This window comes from Dermochelys coriacea, chromosome 11, assembly GCF_009764565.3.
Source record: "Dermochelys coriacea isolate rDerCor1 chromosome 11, rDerCor1.pri.v4, whole genome shotgun sequence".
Classification (NCBI taxonomy): Eukaryota; Metazoa; Chordata; order Testudines; family Dermochelyidae; genus Dermochelys; species Dermochelys coriacea.
The window spans coordinates 47,334,451-47,351,541 of NC_050078.2; the positions used below are offsets into that span (position 1 = coordinate 47,334,451).

At 39.9% G+C, this 17,091-nt stretch overlaps 1 long non-coding RNA gene across 1 annotated transcript in view; it reads left to right on the plus strand.

The window, feature by feature from the left end:
* Positions 1 to 835: 835 nt before the first annotated feature.
* The window catches only part of LOC119863611, an 81,387-nt gene continuing 65,131 nt past the window's right edge, over positions 836 to 17,091 (plus strand). The window contains exon 1 of the long non-coding RNA XR_005295662.2: positions 836 to 1,011. This is a non-coding gene — a long non-coding RNA (uncharacterized LOC119863611). The remainder of the gene's footprint in view (positions 1,012 to 17,091) is intronic.

The window sequence follows — 17,091 nt, forward strand, 5'->3', positions numbered from 1 at the left end:
TGCCTGATAATAGAATTTTTCAACAGCTTACGCTCAAGCCTTTTGCTATGTATGGTAGTGTTATTCTCTCAGATCCTTTTATAAGCCTTGAGAATTACTACTTGCAGTGCATTGAAGACAGGACAGAGCACTAGTAAATATACTAGAGGGAACATTTCTGTACTTGCTGTAGGATGGACTAGGTGATATAAAAGGTCACTCTTATCCCTCATTGCTATGATTCTGTTAGTACAACCAACTATTACTAAACCAGCCAAGCAGCACCTCTCTTTTCTTGTGCTATTCTAAATTTTCCTTTGCTATCTTAGAGTGAAAATATATAGTTGACAACTGGCTGATATGATCTATAATTTAACCAATATATATGTGATTTAATTTAGTCTATATTCAGGCATTCTGTCTCTGTATAAGTGTCAGAAAGTATGATCAAATATGTGTCAGTAAAAAATGCTGGTTGTGGGGGAAGGAGGAGGGTTAAAGGGGAGCATTCTGAAGAACTGGTGGGAGCAGTGACCTCAGAGTCAGCTGAGATCAGCTTTCCTCCTATGGTGAAGGAGGTGAACAATCTCAGAGTTTTATTTTGCAGGCTTCATCTCTGCTCTCTTTTCAGTCCATTTATATATTTCTAGGGTGTCCATCACTGCAATCGTCTAGGCTGTGATTTTCAAAGGAGTCATAAGAAGTTAAGTGCCCAAATCTCACTGATTTCAATCTAAACGAAGTAGGTGCCCATATGCCTTAAAATTCAGTGGGTTTTGGTCATCTAATTCTGTTAGACTCCTTTGAAAATCCCAGCCTAAATTCTTGGAATCTCAAATAGCAATGTTATCCAGAAATGCTTTTGTCCATCTTTAGGTTGCCAAGATACCTTTCCTCTTGGATTCAGACCTACCTCGAATGAACCTGGCTTTGTCACCACACTGCAGTATTGTACCTCACTCTACCATGGGCAGTCTCTGAAGGACAGCCAAGAAACACCAACTTGTTCTGAATACAGCAGCTGCCTTTTGGGTAAGACAAACTGGCCAAGGTACCTCACTGTACATTGGATGCTAGTTCCAATCCAATTGGATCCAAACCAGATCCAATTCAACAATCCAGCCCTTAATGTTAAAGTCCCAAAGAGAACCAGCTACCTCAGGGTACATCTGCACTGCAGTCAGAGGTGCGGTTAAAGCCTATGTAGGCAAACCCAAACTAGCTTTGATCTAGCTAAATCGAAACTAGTTTGAGTAATAACAGCAGTGTCATCACAGCAGCAGTGGTGGTGGCACAGACTAGTCTCCTGAATACAGTTTCATCCAGGACCCTGGGTACATACTCAAGTGGCTAGTCTGTGCTGCCATAGCTATACTGCTATTGTTACTCAAACTAGCTTTGATCTAACTAGCTCAGATATAGGCCTATAGGAGCTGCAATCACACCTCCCAATTTGCCTATCTATACACTCTGCTGTGTTAGTTAGAAGCAACAGATGACTTCAGTAAACAGTCCCTCAGGGTGGGGCGGAGGGAAATGTAGTTGCAGGGATTTGGGACAGAGCTGTTCAGTGTAAGGGCTAGTCTACACTAGAAGAACTGCAGAGGTGCTGTTGCACCACTGTTGTGCATCTGGTGAAGATGCTGTTTGCCAATGGGAGAGAGCTCTCCCGTCGGCATAATAAAACCACCTCTGTGAGAGGCGACAGCTGTGTTGGCAGGAGAAGTTCTCCCGCTGACATAGTGCTGTCCACACCAGCACAGAGGGACGTGGCATATTCACACCATAATCTGTAGTGTAGACAAGCCCTAAGACCCAGGCCTGTGGACTTATCTCCTCCTGGAGATCCAGCTGGTCACAAGACTTAGAAATGTATGTAGTAATAATGTGCTATAAACATCATGTGGTTGGGAGGGTCAGAGGAAATTAAAAAAGCAGCAGGTGTTAATTGAGTCTTGATTTAGTTTTTTAAGGGGGTGTCTACGTGAACACTGATTGTGCATCAAGCTGGAGTCATCCTGTTTCCAGAATGATGTGAGAATTGAAATGGAATATGATTCTAGAACAGTGGTGGGCAACCTGCGGCCCATGGGCCACAAACGGCCCATCAGGGTAATCTGCTGGTGAGCCACCAGACAGTTTGTTTATATTTGCATGGCCGCCCGCAGTTCCCATTGGCAGGGAATGGCAAACTGCAGTCACTGGGAGCTGCGGGAAGCTGTGCAAATGTAAACAAACTGTCTAGCGGACACCAGCAGGTTATCTTTATGGGCCGCAGGTTGCCCACCACTGTTCTAGAAGGTGGTGACTCACCTGGTCTCAGGAAAGCTGTCTCATTCCCAGCTGTATATTAAACATAACAGAAGAGTAACAGCTTTGGCATTTGATGGATATTCCCTGGCCTTCTTAAAATTGTAATTGGGTCTGAACTTGGCTTCATTTGATTTCTTATTCAGAAGCCTTGCCCCTTGCCCACTGTTGAATTATCACCACTGCTTTCCTTCCTTTCTTCTGAAATCTCAGTCTGTATAAAAACTAAAGCTATCCCATAGACATTTAAATCCAAAGTCTTAGGCCATGTCTACATGAACTTTTAATGCATGGCAAATGGGAGTGTAAATCTATAGTGCGCCAGTGTGCCACACACTAACTGTCCATGTGGACCCTGTGCACTAAAAGGTTCCTACTATCCACTGACGTACTATGTGCACTAACTTCTGCTAGCTGGTTGGCTCTGTGTTAAGGAGCTGCAACTGGATCCCTGATGTCATTCTGTCCCTGCCTTATGAGCTGAGCTTGGAGAATCAAGCCCAGCATTTTTAACACCAACATGCCATACTACTTCCAAATAGGAACTGCTTGAAAATATAGTAAGGTTATAAAAATAGTGTGTTTGACTCATGAGATCTGATAGATATGGTTTAGAAATCCTGCCCAACATATTCTCTCTTGAGTCTATATGGCATTTACATTTGTGGTGCAGTCAAAGAGTGTGAGATGAGTCCTTTAAAAAAAAAAAAAACCCGTCAAACGCAAGGCCACAGGGCAGCATAGATTTGCCGCTGTTTGTTGAAGATCATGTGGGAAAAAGACAGGCAATTATTCTTGTGAGGTTTTTGTTGAAAAATGTACATTTTAAAATCTTTTAAGAACATTTGTTTTAATGAAAGAACGTTTACACAGGTTGTGGAGAATTATTTTCCAGGAAATTAAGCTTCTGTAACTGTAGTTCTTTTATCTTATTCCTGCCTTTGCCACCTCCCCCCAAAGCACCAATAAAGTGCAGAAATTCCCATAAATAACTGGTACAACCAATAATATAATGTACTGCATTTAAGATGGTTGATCTAGGCAGTCTGTTTTTTGCCTGCTATATGGTGAGTGGCATACACCATACTTTCCTGTTTCTAGTGGCAGAAAGATGGTGGAATAATTCAAGAAGACCAGCAGTTTACTATTTTCTGGAGAATGGCATTGTTTTGACATGGACAGCACTGAAAACATATGGGCTTTCACTTCTCTTGCCTTGTGCTTTCATTTCAAATATATTTATACTTGAATGCAATAAAATATACTTAGCTTTTAATCCTTTCCTACCTCCTAGCATAGAGCTTCGCTTCCAGATTTTTACACCAATAAAAGTACTTTATTTCAGCATGAAGAGATTTTTTTTTCTTAAGTATCCATCTTCCAAAGGAGCTGTTATGCTCTACTGTGTAAGCAGATGTTTAGGGAGTTCTAAAATGGGTAATTTGGTCCAATGTATTTTTAAAACTCTTCTAGCCTATTGTGTAAATCAATAGCTAGGGGTAAATTTTCAAAGAGATGCATGGGGTTTTAGCCAAATGACTCCTATTGATTTTAATAGTTGTGCAGCTAACATTTTATACAAATTCCCCTCTCTACTTTGCTGAAAATGGAAAGTTTGAATAAAGGGTTAAATAGGCCCTGTTTATTTGAAGATCATTCTCATGATGTGGAAGAGCTCTGAAGTTGTTACAGTCTAGTGTGCCAGTGAACACATTTGAGTGCCTGAAGTTCCTTAGTTGGTGTGTATCAGGGGCACAATGTTTTTCAATACAGGTCACGTGTGAGTGAAGTAAGTTTTATCATTATGTATGTACTATGCAAAAGTACCTTTTCCAGCCCTGCTCCCTTGTTTGCAAGAGTGAAGGGTATAAAAAAAGATGAGGTGTGGGCAGAGAATGGGCAAATGTGAGGAAACATGAGGTTAAGCATAATCCTCATCCTGCAGATGAAATGCTTAAGAAACATGCTCCTCTGTCTGCCTTTTGATAGACATGAGGAATTTGGGAGTGGTAAAGTACCATTCAGGAACGAGTTCCTGTGCTCCTTGACTTTTCTTTTTTTTACTTTGCACAGCCACACACAACATCCCATATTAACACAGTCCAAGATCAAGGCCCCAGTCCACCTACTACTTTTTTCTTAAGAAATTTTTTTAATATTGTTTTTAAAATTTCTGCAGAGAAGCTGTGGCCAGTTTTCTAAATCAAGTAGCTTGGGGTGTATTTTTGTTTGGTTGTTTTTTTTAAAAAAAAACTGGGGAACCCCAGAATACAGGCGAAGAGTGAATTGAGGTGCAGTGCATGATCCAGGGAAGAAGCTATCATGTCCACTAGAAAGGGAAAATGAGACCCCTGAGAAGGACACACCAAAAAGACCTCTGAAGGGGCCTAGCCTACTGTTAGAATGATAGTTCTCAACTGAGAGTGAGCTGCAGACTAACTGAAGGAGAAATGTTAGGTGTAGAAAGGGTCACCAAGGTCCATTTTTAGGGGCTGGGACTGGAAAGTATTATGTAGATTGGATAAAGAAAAGGAGTACTTGTGGCACCTTAGAGACTAACAAATTTATTAGAGCATAAGCTTTCGTGAGCTACAGCTCACTTCATCGGATGCATTTGGTGGAAAAAACAGAGGAGAGATTTATATACACACACACAGAGAACATGAAACAATGGGTTTATCATACACACCACCGATTTCCTGAGGAAACTACAGTCCATTGGTGATCTTCCTAAAAACACCATCCTAGCCACTATGGATGTAGAAGCCCTCTACACCAACATTCCACACAAAGATGGACTACAAGCCATCAGGAACAGTATCCCCGATACTGTCACGGCTAACCTGGTGGCAGAACTTTGTGACTTTGTCCTGACCCATAACTATTTCACATTTGGTGACAATGTATACCTTCAAATCAGCGGCACTGCGATGGGTACCCGCATGGCCCCACAGTATGCCAACATTTTTATGGCTGACTTAGAACAACGCTTCCTCAGCTCTCGTCCCCTAATGCCCCTACTCTACTTGCGCTACATTGATGACATCTTCATCATCTGGACCCATGGAAAAGAAGCTCTTGAGGAATTCCACCATGATTTCAACAATTTCCATCCCACCATCAACCTCAGCCTGGACCAGTCCAGACAAGAGATCCACTTCCTGGACACTACGGTGCTAATAAGCGATGGTCACATAAACACCACCCTATATCGGAAACCTACTGACCGCTATTCCTACCTACATGCCTCTAGCTTTCATCCAGATCATACCACTCGATCCATTGTCTACAGCCAAGCGCTACGATATAACCGCATTTGCTCCAACCCCTCAGACAGAGACAAACACCTACAAGATCTCTATCATGCATTCCTACAACTACAATACCCACCTGCTGAAGTGAAGAAACAGATTGACAGAGCCAGAAGAGTACCCAGAAGTCACCTACTACAGGACAGGCCCAACAAAGAAAACAACAGAACGCCACTAGCCATCACCTTCAGCCCCCAACTAAAACCTCTCCAACGCATCATCAAGGATCTACAACCTATCCTGAAGGACGAGCCATCGCTCTCTCAGATCTTGGGAGACAGACCAGTCCTTGCTTACAGACAGCCCCCCAATCTGAAGCAAATACTCACCAGCAACCACACACCACACAACAAAAACACTAACCCAGGAACCTATCCTTGCAACAAAGCCCGTTGCCAACTCTGTCCACATATCTATTCAGGGGATACCATCATAGGGCCTAATCACATCAGCCACACTATCAGAGGCTCGTTCACCTGCGCATCTACCAATGTGATATATGCCATCATGTGCCAGCAATGCCCCTCTGCCATGTACATTGGCCAAACTGGACAGTCTCTACGTAAAAGAATGAATGGACACAAATCAGACGTCAAGAATTATAACATTCAAAAACCAGTTGGAGAACACTTCAATCTCTCTGGTCACTCGATCACAGACCTAAGAGTGGCTATACTTCAACAAAAAAGCTTCAAAAACAGACTCCAACGAGAGACTGCTGAATTGGAATTAATTTGCAAACTGGATACAATTAACTTAGGCTTGAATAGAGACTGGGAATGGATGAGTCATTACACAAAGTAAAACTATTTCCCCATGGTATTTCTCCCTCCCACCCCACCCCCCACTGTTCCTCTGATATTCTTGTTAACTGCTGGAATTAGCCTACCTGCTTGTCACCATGAAAGGTTTTCCTCCTTCCCCCCCCTGCTGTTGGTGATGGCTTATCTTAAGTGATCACTCTCCTTACAGTGTGTATGATAAACCCATTGTTTCATGTTTTCTGTGTGTGTATATAAATCTCTCCTCTGTTTTTTCCACCAAATGCATCCGATGAAGTGAGCTGTAGCTCACGAAAGCTTATGCTCTAATAAATTTGTTAGTCTCTAAGGTGCCACAAGTACTCCTTTTCTTTTTGCGAATACAGACTAACACGGCTGCTACTCTGAAACCGTAGATTGGATAAACATTCATGCTTCTGGATGCTTACACAGCTCTGACTTATGACCATTTATGTGGTCAAATTAGCTCCTCCTTGTTGGTCTATCTGCTTGTTTGGTCTGTACCTGCTTACCTCTTTATCTTCCCTTGCCACTAGTTAAAACTCTTCCCCACATCAGATGGAAACCAGATAGAGCTCTCAGCCAGAGAACTGGTGTGTTTTCACATTTCATATAGACTATTCGTTATTGCTTTGATTTTTTTCCACCACACCCAGGATCATATATATAGCTGCACTTTATGTAAGCTACAGTTACCACAGTTTCTTTAGCACAGTTCAAGTTTATATGGCAAGAAACACATCATCCTCTACAAAGGGCATTACTTCTACCATTTGATTTTGCAAAGATATTCAAGGGGACAGATCCCTATTTTGTCACCTAGATTTCAAAGAAAACTCTGTCCTTGGGACAATGTATGCTATGAATGTCTTATGAAGTGATACAATATGGTATAAATTAACTCCCTCATATAAATGCCTTTGAGCATCTGCCCGCTTGCCATTAACCCAACTCATTGTTGAAATGGGTGGGTCTGCAGTGGTTTTTAGTTCCATCTGTGGAGGAGGTTCCTTTCATACCAGCAATGACTTATTTCAGTGAATTTATTAGTTTCATTGGTTTACCACACTTGCCATGATGCACATAATAAGTAGCTTCTAAACTCTTTAGAAACTACTCAGCATTGATGGCAGATCTTGCCTGGTAGTTTTGCATGGGGTAATGCGGGAGGGAAGGGAGGAGACAGAGGAGCTTTCAGTATATTACTGCATCAGCATTATGAAAAAAGCATTGCAATGCCGGCACAGGATATCCTGCTGTGATTAGCTTGTCTTACTGAACTCCACTGCACATACTTCTCTCCATCTCCTGCTGCTCCTTTTGAATACTGGTGGTAAAGACGAGAAAGGCTATTTCTCCACTCTCTGCCTCTACCCCCACACTTCCTATTTGTTGGCAGGAACTGGAGGAATCCCAGTGATTATGGTCCTGTTTGCCAGGCACTCCATCTCCTACCTCACAAGTGGCACACAGCAGAGTGAACATTCCTATGGTCAGAACTATGTTACTCCACCTTGGACCAGAAGCACCAGTCAAATCCTTGACACTTTAAAATATAGCTACCCTGTGATAAAACACACATGGCACTGAGTCTCAGAGCCTGAGTCAGCTAGCCTGAGACAATTGTGACCATGTCTTTTATTGCAGTCTAGATGTAGCCTAACAGACTCACCCAGAGTTCCAAAAAGTCACAGATAGCTATAGAGCCCTAGGGTTAGTATCACTAAGAGAGATAATATTTATCCCATCCTCATCAGGTCGACAAAGAGAGGAAGGATGGTATAGAGGCTAAGGCTGTAGCTTAGGATGTAGGAAACCTCGGCTCAAGTATCTGTTCCTCCACAGACTTCCTGAGTCAGTTAGGGCCTGATATTTAGGCAAACTCTGCTCAGATTGCAAGGCCTAAGTGACTTAGACACCTAAGTCCTATTTTCAAAAGTGACTTAAGCATTAGCAACCTAAATCTCAATTACTTTATAGGGGCAGTAATGGAGATCATCTAAGTATCTAAGATAGAAAGGTGGCTCCAAGCTAAATGTTTGGATCTGAATCTGAACTTCCCCAAGGCTCAATGGTATTTCTGTCTAGGGAGTTTGGTTGGGATCCTCACTAGTTCTAACAGAAACAGATGATCCAAAAACTGGCTGAGTGAGGTAATAAACGTGGACTATGAAGTCAAGGCATTTCCACATTAAGCAGAAACAAATTTAAATTGCTAATAGTTTGGGAAGCTGTTTGAAAGGTAGATTTATGTTAATATGTTAATACTTTCTATCTGTCATTAATTAGAAATAGGCTGTTGAACAGAAACAGAGCTGCAATATCAGTCTGGATATCCAATCCAGTTGTAAAAATGAGGTGAAAAGCATTCAAAGCCAAATTGTGGCTATCTCTATTTCATATTCCTGGAAAAGAGTGCTTTGGCAGAGACTTGATCCTGAAGTTTTAGCTGATGGTAAGAGACTTGTCTTAAATGTGTTTATATTTCTTCTTTGACCGAATTCTGGGGTTTTCCATCATTACATCTTGTTTCCTATTCAACCAGCTTTGTTTACAGATTAAAAGAATCTATAGTCTTACATATAAATGCACTGTCAAAAGCAGAGGGATTTACAAATCTTATTTTACATATCCCAACCCTTTCCTATAATTATACAACTGCATTTTATAAACTAAAGAAAGAAAAATCATTGAAGGCTTATGACCAATAATGGAAAAACTTCAACAGGCTTAGAAGTTCATCTTGGCTAAGCCCTAAAATTATGGATTTTCCTGAAGCTTATTGCAAAATCTTTTGTATGCTCCTTTTGGGAACTCCTTTCTCTTTTGCCTCACCTCACTTTTCTTCTCTATCTTCCCAAACCAATCAGAGCCTTCTCCTTTTCCTCAAGTCATTTTCCACTACCTCTCATGCCTCCCATTAAGCCTCTGACGTTCGTACTTGTATGATCATTGACCTCTCTCCCTTCCCAAAGTCATCCCACTCTCTCTCTCTCTCTGGGCTGACCCCTTGTCTTTAAGCAAGTTGACATTTTTAATTCAAAACATTGTTTGGCAAAGAAAAATGGCCTATTTTCTAAATGAAAAGTTTTGCTTCTTTCATTTTTTTCTGGTTTTGAAAATGGAAAATAACCAAAAATTGTTGGTGGTGTTTTGTTTGATTTTTTTAAAACAAAACAACAAACACACACATGACCCTTCCTGTAAAAACTTTGGATAAAATAGCCAACTTTTAAATTTCTTTTGAATTTTTGTGTGTGGAAAGTGCTTCCTATTTCTCAGTCAGCTCTACTGACTTCAGTGATATGATACTGTCGGGCTTCCTCTCCCACTTCTTTGTCCTTCCTTCTTTACCCATCTCACAATTGATCAGCCCAGATCAGAAAGAGTTAATGCTTGTTGACAGGAGAGGAAATGGTGAGGATTAGAGCAGCTCCCTCATTATGGGAAGAACGCCTGCCATTTTTTATTCAAGTTCTTGTTGAACCCTTGGGTACCTGTGGCTGCCCAGACAACAGCAGCTGCCAAGTGTTCTTTTCATCTGTGCTTAAAAGTTACAAGCCTCCCCTTTCAGATGTGGACCTCACAGTATGTCTTGTCAACTTGAGCTAGACTCTGTACATGAGTAGATGTAAAGAGCACGCAGAATCTTTAGCTAGTGCGGAACATAGTGCTCACTTGCTAAGTGGTACCTTATGCAGGAGGTGTATTACAACTGTGCTCCATTATTTGTACAGGCTTCCAAAAGGTTTCCAAAGCTTAAGGTTTGACTTATAAAGCTCTACAAGGTTTAAGTTCTGGTTCTTTAGGAGCTGGTCTGCTCCTCTTTAAATAAATGATGCAGTAGCAATCAGATGAAGTGCTTGAGCGAACAGTCCCCTCTTTTTCAACTGGAGAGAATACTTTGCCATCATTAAGCCCAATGAAGAGTCTTTGGCTCTGGGACTGCCTCCTTCATTCAATAGAAGCCAATTTACAGACCTTCTGGGTATGCCACAGGGTATTCACCCAGAACCTTTCCTGGAGGGCTCAACTGAGTGTGAGTGGATCCAGGAAAGAGACTTTCCTTCTAGGACATGAAATCTTTTGTCACATTAATTCATCTTTGTGTGTTTTTCTAAAAAAGTACAAATGATGATGTATTTTAATTTAATCAATATGAATAAACAAACTAAAAATAAAATACCACTGCGGAACTCTTGTAGCTGGCACTCTTTCTGATGAGCTTTTGTCAGCAGCTGTACTCAGACCTCACACACTGTGGACTTTCCCTGCAATGCACTGTCCCCTCTGATTTTGGAGAAATCTCCCAAACCACAAGATCTACAGACACTAGAGTTACCAGATTTACGCCAAAGTCACCATTGTTACCAATTTGCACCTACCTCACTGAGAATAGATTTTCACAATTATTTTGAGTTCTCTTTCTACAGTAGCTAAGCGAAGTATTCATAATAAAAACACAAAACTAATTAAAAATTACAGATGGGGGGTTACAAGTAAATATGGGGTCTCCCTTCGAATGAAAGTAGGTTCCTATTAAAACAAGCAGAAAATCGTGTTTCTGCAGTTTTGTTTTCAATTTAAACGAACCATTTCATAGGAATTTTGCATAAAATGAAATTTAGAGGTATAAAGTCATGCAAAAAAAATCTTCCTTTGGCATGCTCATTAACATGAACATTTTGACATTCACACAGCTCATGTATGAGCCTTCTTACATCAGAGATGTAGCACAGATGCTAGCCAGCTTTCTAACTTTAGCACTAACATCTGGAGCATCTGAATTAAGGCTCATAATGATTAATAAAACATGGTTAACCAAAAATCCTAAGGGTTTTAAACTTCTTTGGTCAGACTGTGACACACTTCCCCCCCATGCAATTTATAATAAGTCTAAAAAGGTAAATTAAAATAAATTAAAAAATTATGGCTGAAAACTTTGTTACCAGAACAAGTCTATCAACTAAGACAATACAGGAGAACCTCAGAGTTATGTACACTAGTCACAAACTGAACAGCCAACCACACATCTCATTTGGTACTAGTCGGATGCAATCAGGTAAATACTGTCCAGTACTGTGTTAAAGGAAAACGATTTAAAAAAAAAGGGAATGTTTAAAAAAAAAGATTTGACAAGGTAAGGAAACTGTTTTTGTGCTTGTTTCATTTAAATTAAGATGGGTTAAAAATCGCAATTTTGTCCTGCATAGTAAAGTTTCAAAGCTATGTTTGGTCAGTGTTAAGTTGTAAACTTTTGAAAAAACAACCATAATGTTTTGCTCAGAGTTACAACCATTTCAGAGTTATGAACAACCTCCATTCCTGAGGTGTTCGTAACTCTGAGATACTACTGTATAAAGTTCTCTTTGGCTATTACTGGTTCTTTAAACACATAGAAAAGCAGCCACCATTTTACTTGGATAAAGACAGTTCTTAAAGGTTTAGGTGCTCTAAATTCAAGACACATGTCTTGCAAGCAGTATCATCACACACACTATAATTAATGGATTAAACTCAGATTTTATGATCACAGCAGTGAAACAATCAGGTTCAAGAAGCTTTCATAAATTTTACTGGTGATTTTCTAGCTAAGGCAGCTCTGAATGGATAATGCTTCATCCAGATATTGTAACTTGCCATGACTGACACAATGTACTGTAAAAAATAAAGATAGAGATTTGTTACATATGAAACTGGATAAAGCTGTCTACAGTGAAAATGAATGTGTGTGACATTTTACAAACATTTTTACCCTGCAAAAGTTTGAGAAATTTTCTCATACAATGCACAAATCTGTGGAACTCACTGTTACAGGAGACTAGGGAGGACAAGAGCTTTACAGGATTCAGGATTTGCCATTTATGTGGATAAAAAAGACTATCCAGAGGTATAATAATAAATAATAATAATAATTAATGAGGGTTAAAAATACCCAAGAGTTCTAGAAGGGATATAAGCCCTCATGCTGCAGGGCATAAGCCAACTGGTAACTGATGGGGTTAGTAGGAAATTTTCTTTACAGTCAGGTTATCCCATAACTGCAAGGTTTCTTGCACTTTCTTCTGAAGATCATGGTGCTGCTGACTGTGAGAGACAAAATACTCCCAAATCTACCAGATGTTACAATAAAAAATGACAGATAAGATAACCTCTCTGTTGTGCCTGAACCTTTCCATCATAATGAAGAAACCAAGCAGAAAATGACATCAACAGCTCTGGCTCATTGTAAATGGAAACATGTAGGATGCAAAATGGGATGGGATTAATATAAAGCTGGATTTCGTCCCAATTTTCCATTTCTGTTGCATCTGTGGGAACCCAGTTATGTGCAATAACATGTGGTCTCAATCTGGTTCCCATGGTAAAAATAGCATTGGCTTGAGTACAGATAAAGCTATAATGTGTGTTTAAAAATACCCAGAACAAGCTATTTCATAAAGGAATATTGGAAAATAGGTAATGTTGAAGTGGTTGTTTTCTTCTGGATATCAGAATTCAAACTTGACAGGGAGCAAAAATGTTTTTGCTGTTTCTGGTTTTATCTAGCCAAATACCAAATGTACAGATGTGCTAGAGATGCTGAATACTACTGTAGTTCTACAAGTACTGTAACTCAGTCACAAATGCCACATCAGGGCTTAAAGTGCTAGCACCACTAAATAGATGATGAGCTGTCAATCAGGCAGCCACAGGGCAGAGAGATGACCACACTGTACACGTTGCACTTAATATCTTTTTAAAAAAATCTTAGCTTCCAGCACATTTTTATTGTTGAATGATGAATCTCTGGAAACAGAGGCACCAATGTTTGTTAACCCCTTGAGTGCTGCACTCAGAGCTATGTTGTGTTTCCCCCATTTTTCTTTGAAAAGAATCACAGAGGCAGCAGAACATTCATTATCCATTCAGAGATTATAAATGCCCTATATTCTGTATACATCTGGATGCAAACCTTCCTGACATTGCAGACTACCATGCCAGAATCTCAAATGAGTAAGACAGTTCCATTAAAGAAGGAAAAAAAACAACTTCTAATTTTTCCATGTAGAGATGGCCCAAATCAGAACCCTGGATCCAAGTCCCTGAATTTGGGTGAAGCTCTAATCTGGATGGCCCCTCTATCTATAATGGGTCAAACCAGACCTCTGGATCCAACTTCCCACCTGCAGCTTGCAGGAAATTCTGGTCCAGATCCACAGCTTAGCCTTATAGGCTTCGGCACAGCTATAATTTGACATATAAAATGTGTAGATTTGGGTCTAGCAACTTCTGATGGTGCTCCACCTCCCAGCTCAAATAGAAAATTTCCCCTCTTCATTTAAACAAAGAATAAACAAGTTCAATGCTGTTAAACGAAGATGTCACCACAGGAAGCAGCTGAGTTTCGCTAGTGATGTGACCACAGGGTGGGACTGGGGAAGGTGTGCGTATAACATGGTTTCTCAGATACATCCAAAACAGCTGGGGCTCCATTTGCGGTGCATATTCTTTCTCTCTCTCTCTGATTCTTTACTCTGTGGTATTTAGCAGGAGAATCAGAGAACGAAAAGACATGTAACAACAACTAATGAACTGCAAAACACTAAGTGATAAGTCAGAGAAAGAGGAAAAGAGACTGAGTGCAGACTAGAATGCTATTCTAAAAGGGTTCCTGCCATCTCAGCTTTTCTTATTCTTACCACTGTGCAATAACTCTGACTTTGTGAGTGAAACTGACTGTGCAGTGCATCCCAAGGGAATCAAGGTCAGTTTTATAAACAGGAAGGAGATACTGATCCAGAACCTCACTAACTGGGAGCTCTCTGTATGACAAAGCAGCAGTGGTGATGCAGCAAAATGGATGCTTGGTACAAGAAAACATTCAAGCTGTGCCCAACAGAAATAATAGTATGATATGAAAGCTGAGGATCTCATCCTGCAATCCCTGTGCGGGCAAAACTGTCACTGAAGTCAGTGCACTCTACATTGCGTCAGTGGCAGCTTTAGCTGCAGGAGAACCTGGTTTTACAAAGAAAAAAATAACCAGTGAGGTAGCTAATATTTAGGTTTGAAAAGAATCCATGGGATTTACTGATGGTGCTGCTATAAGGACAAAGAAATCAGTGAGAGTGGAGAAATACATGCATTTTCAAGCTATTTACTGATACCCAAATGATCTGTTTCTTGTGGGTACTCAAACACCCTTCCATCTGCTGAAAATTTTGAATCAGATACTCTATGCAAATTGGATCAGACTTTTGTCACATCGGGCACAAAAAGGGAAATAAAACCAACCATACTACTTTAGCAAAATTGTTCCTGACAAACGCATAAACTGTCTTCTATTCATGACATTTGAGGAGCTGTGTTCCAGTAAATTAGACTGTGTGTAATGACCCAGAGGGTTTTTTAAAAGTTATTTTTTATCTCATTCAGAGCTCATCACTCCTTGATTTCTAGAGATAAGATAAGCATTTCAGATTATAAATACTTTACTGAATACTAGAGCATCAGGAGGGCAGTGATACATGGGAGAAAGAGTGAAATAATATCGTAAGTATGAAAAAAAGAGTAGAGGAAGCACTTAAAAAATTATAAAAACATCAGTTTGGGGCATTTTATGAATTTATCGGTATATGCTATGGAAAGTCTTTGCTATAGTTCTCCCTTCCAACCTCTGGGACTTTCTCATCTGTCCAGCCTATAGTTTATTTCCTGGTATATCCCAGAATCTCATTGATTGTAGTGCAGGTTTTATAGTAACCCATTGCCTTTAGTCCAGGTGTTACAGAATTCCATTGTTTCAGAAATGTCCATTATGCCAAGATCCTCTTCCATTGCCAAGCAATCTAGTTAATCTGTTTTTTAGGATCTGATTTACACTAATTGCTCTTGCACTGCAAAAAGTGGCAAAAGAGTGTCTTGTGCTGTATTGTTCTGCTTAAGGCTCATGCCTTAAGAACAACACATAGTATAATGAGCTCCTTCTATAAGTTTCAGCCTGCCACACTCTATTCTGCCCCCTACTGTCTAGAAATCCTTTCAAAATGGAGGATGACATCTGCAGCCCCACCCACAACCGTATAATAGCAAGTGCTCCATACACACATTAGTGTAAGTGAGATCCAAACCCTTGACTTTTTGCCCCATGATTATTTTTATTTACCTCTTTTGTCCTTTACTTTTAATGTAATTATCTTGCTTTCCACTGAAAACTAAGTATTGTTCATAGAAAGATAAATCAGATGTTTTGTCGGGATGGTCCCATATATCCTCTCTTGACTGACTTGCTTAATATTATGACTTGAACAGTTATCTGTAAAAAGGTATTCCAAGATAGACTTGAGTTATTTGCGCTGAATTGGAAGGATTTCCCTAACATAGTAGAAGATTTAATTCCCAATGTTGATGGTCTCAGACCTGTAATATATATTTAATAATCTAAAGTATACATTATCTATTAATGGACAGCATGTATGTATGAATTTTTGTAATTGCCTGTATCAATAATACATGCAAGTACAATCAGATAAACGGGAATGCTGAGAACTTCTTAAGTGTTGACAATTTTAAGTACTTGATGGGAAATGTAACAATCCCTTCCTATACTTCATGCCCAATAATACCCTACAATGGCATTTTTCTTTCATAAAATTATCTGCATTACATTTATGGTATGCTTAGGAATCTCTTCATTACCCTATTACAGTGTTTCCCAAACTTGGGACACCACCTGCGCAGGGAAAGCCTCTGACGGGCCGGGCCGGTTTGTTTACCTGCCGCATCTGCAGGTTTGACCGATCGCGGCTCCCACTGGCCGCGGTTCGCTGTGCCTGGCCAATGGGGGCTGCGGGAAGCGGCAGCCAATACATCCCTCGGCCCGTGCCGCTTCCCACAGCCCCCCATTGCACAAGCGGCGTCCCAAGTTTGGGAAACACTGCCCTATTACATTGTTTCCCATGTTGCTATTAATGCACTGTTGATTATTTATTTCTGCTTCTCAGAGGATCCCTTAGTTTATATTGTTGCATTGACAAAACAAGATGTGCTTTGATAATAAACATTCACAAGAGAACAGAATTAAAAATACTATCTTTTATCTTGCTGGGTGGCACTTCTGCAGCTAAATACACTAAATTAGACTTGGGTAAAGTTATTAACATTCATTGACTTTTGACAAAATACCTAAATCACTTTTGAAAATGAGATTAGGATCCTAAATCCCTTAGAGACTTTTGACATTTTTGTCCCTAGACTACATTATTTAACCTTAACAACCCATTCTTCATGACTCATCAGTTTAATTCCAGAACCATTTGATGATACATCCCACGCTCATATTTTTTACATTTCAGAAAATTCAAAAATACAAATAATCCTGGAGAACATCAAATGGTTTCCCAGAGATTTTGAAAATATTATTTTGAAAGATGTCTTCTGAATCGTGATCAATATGCATCAATTTAGTGTATTTTAAGAACTCGTAGAAGCCCTATAAATGTGTGAAAACAGTGTTTGTTTAGTCTCAAGAAATCATTATAAGGTTGAAATGTAAAATTAATTTCTCAGTAGGAATAAAGTTAAGACACAGAATTCCCAGTAGCTTATGTCACCCATCAAATAACAGTGAAATATATTCCTTTGTAGTAAACATTGCACCAGCAACATCAGGTTTTAGTTAACAGTACTGTGATATGGAATGACACTAAGGAGGGCTCTTTAGTTCA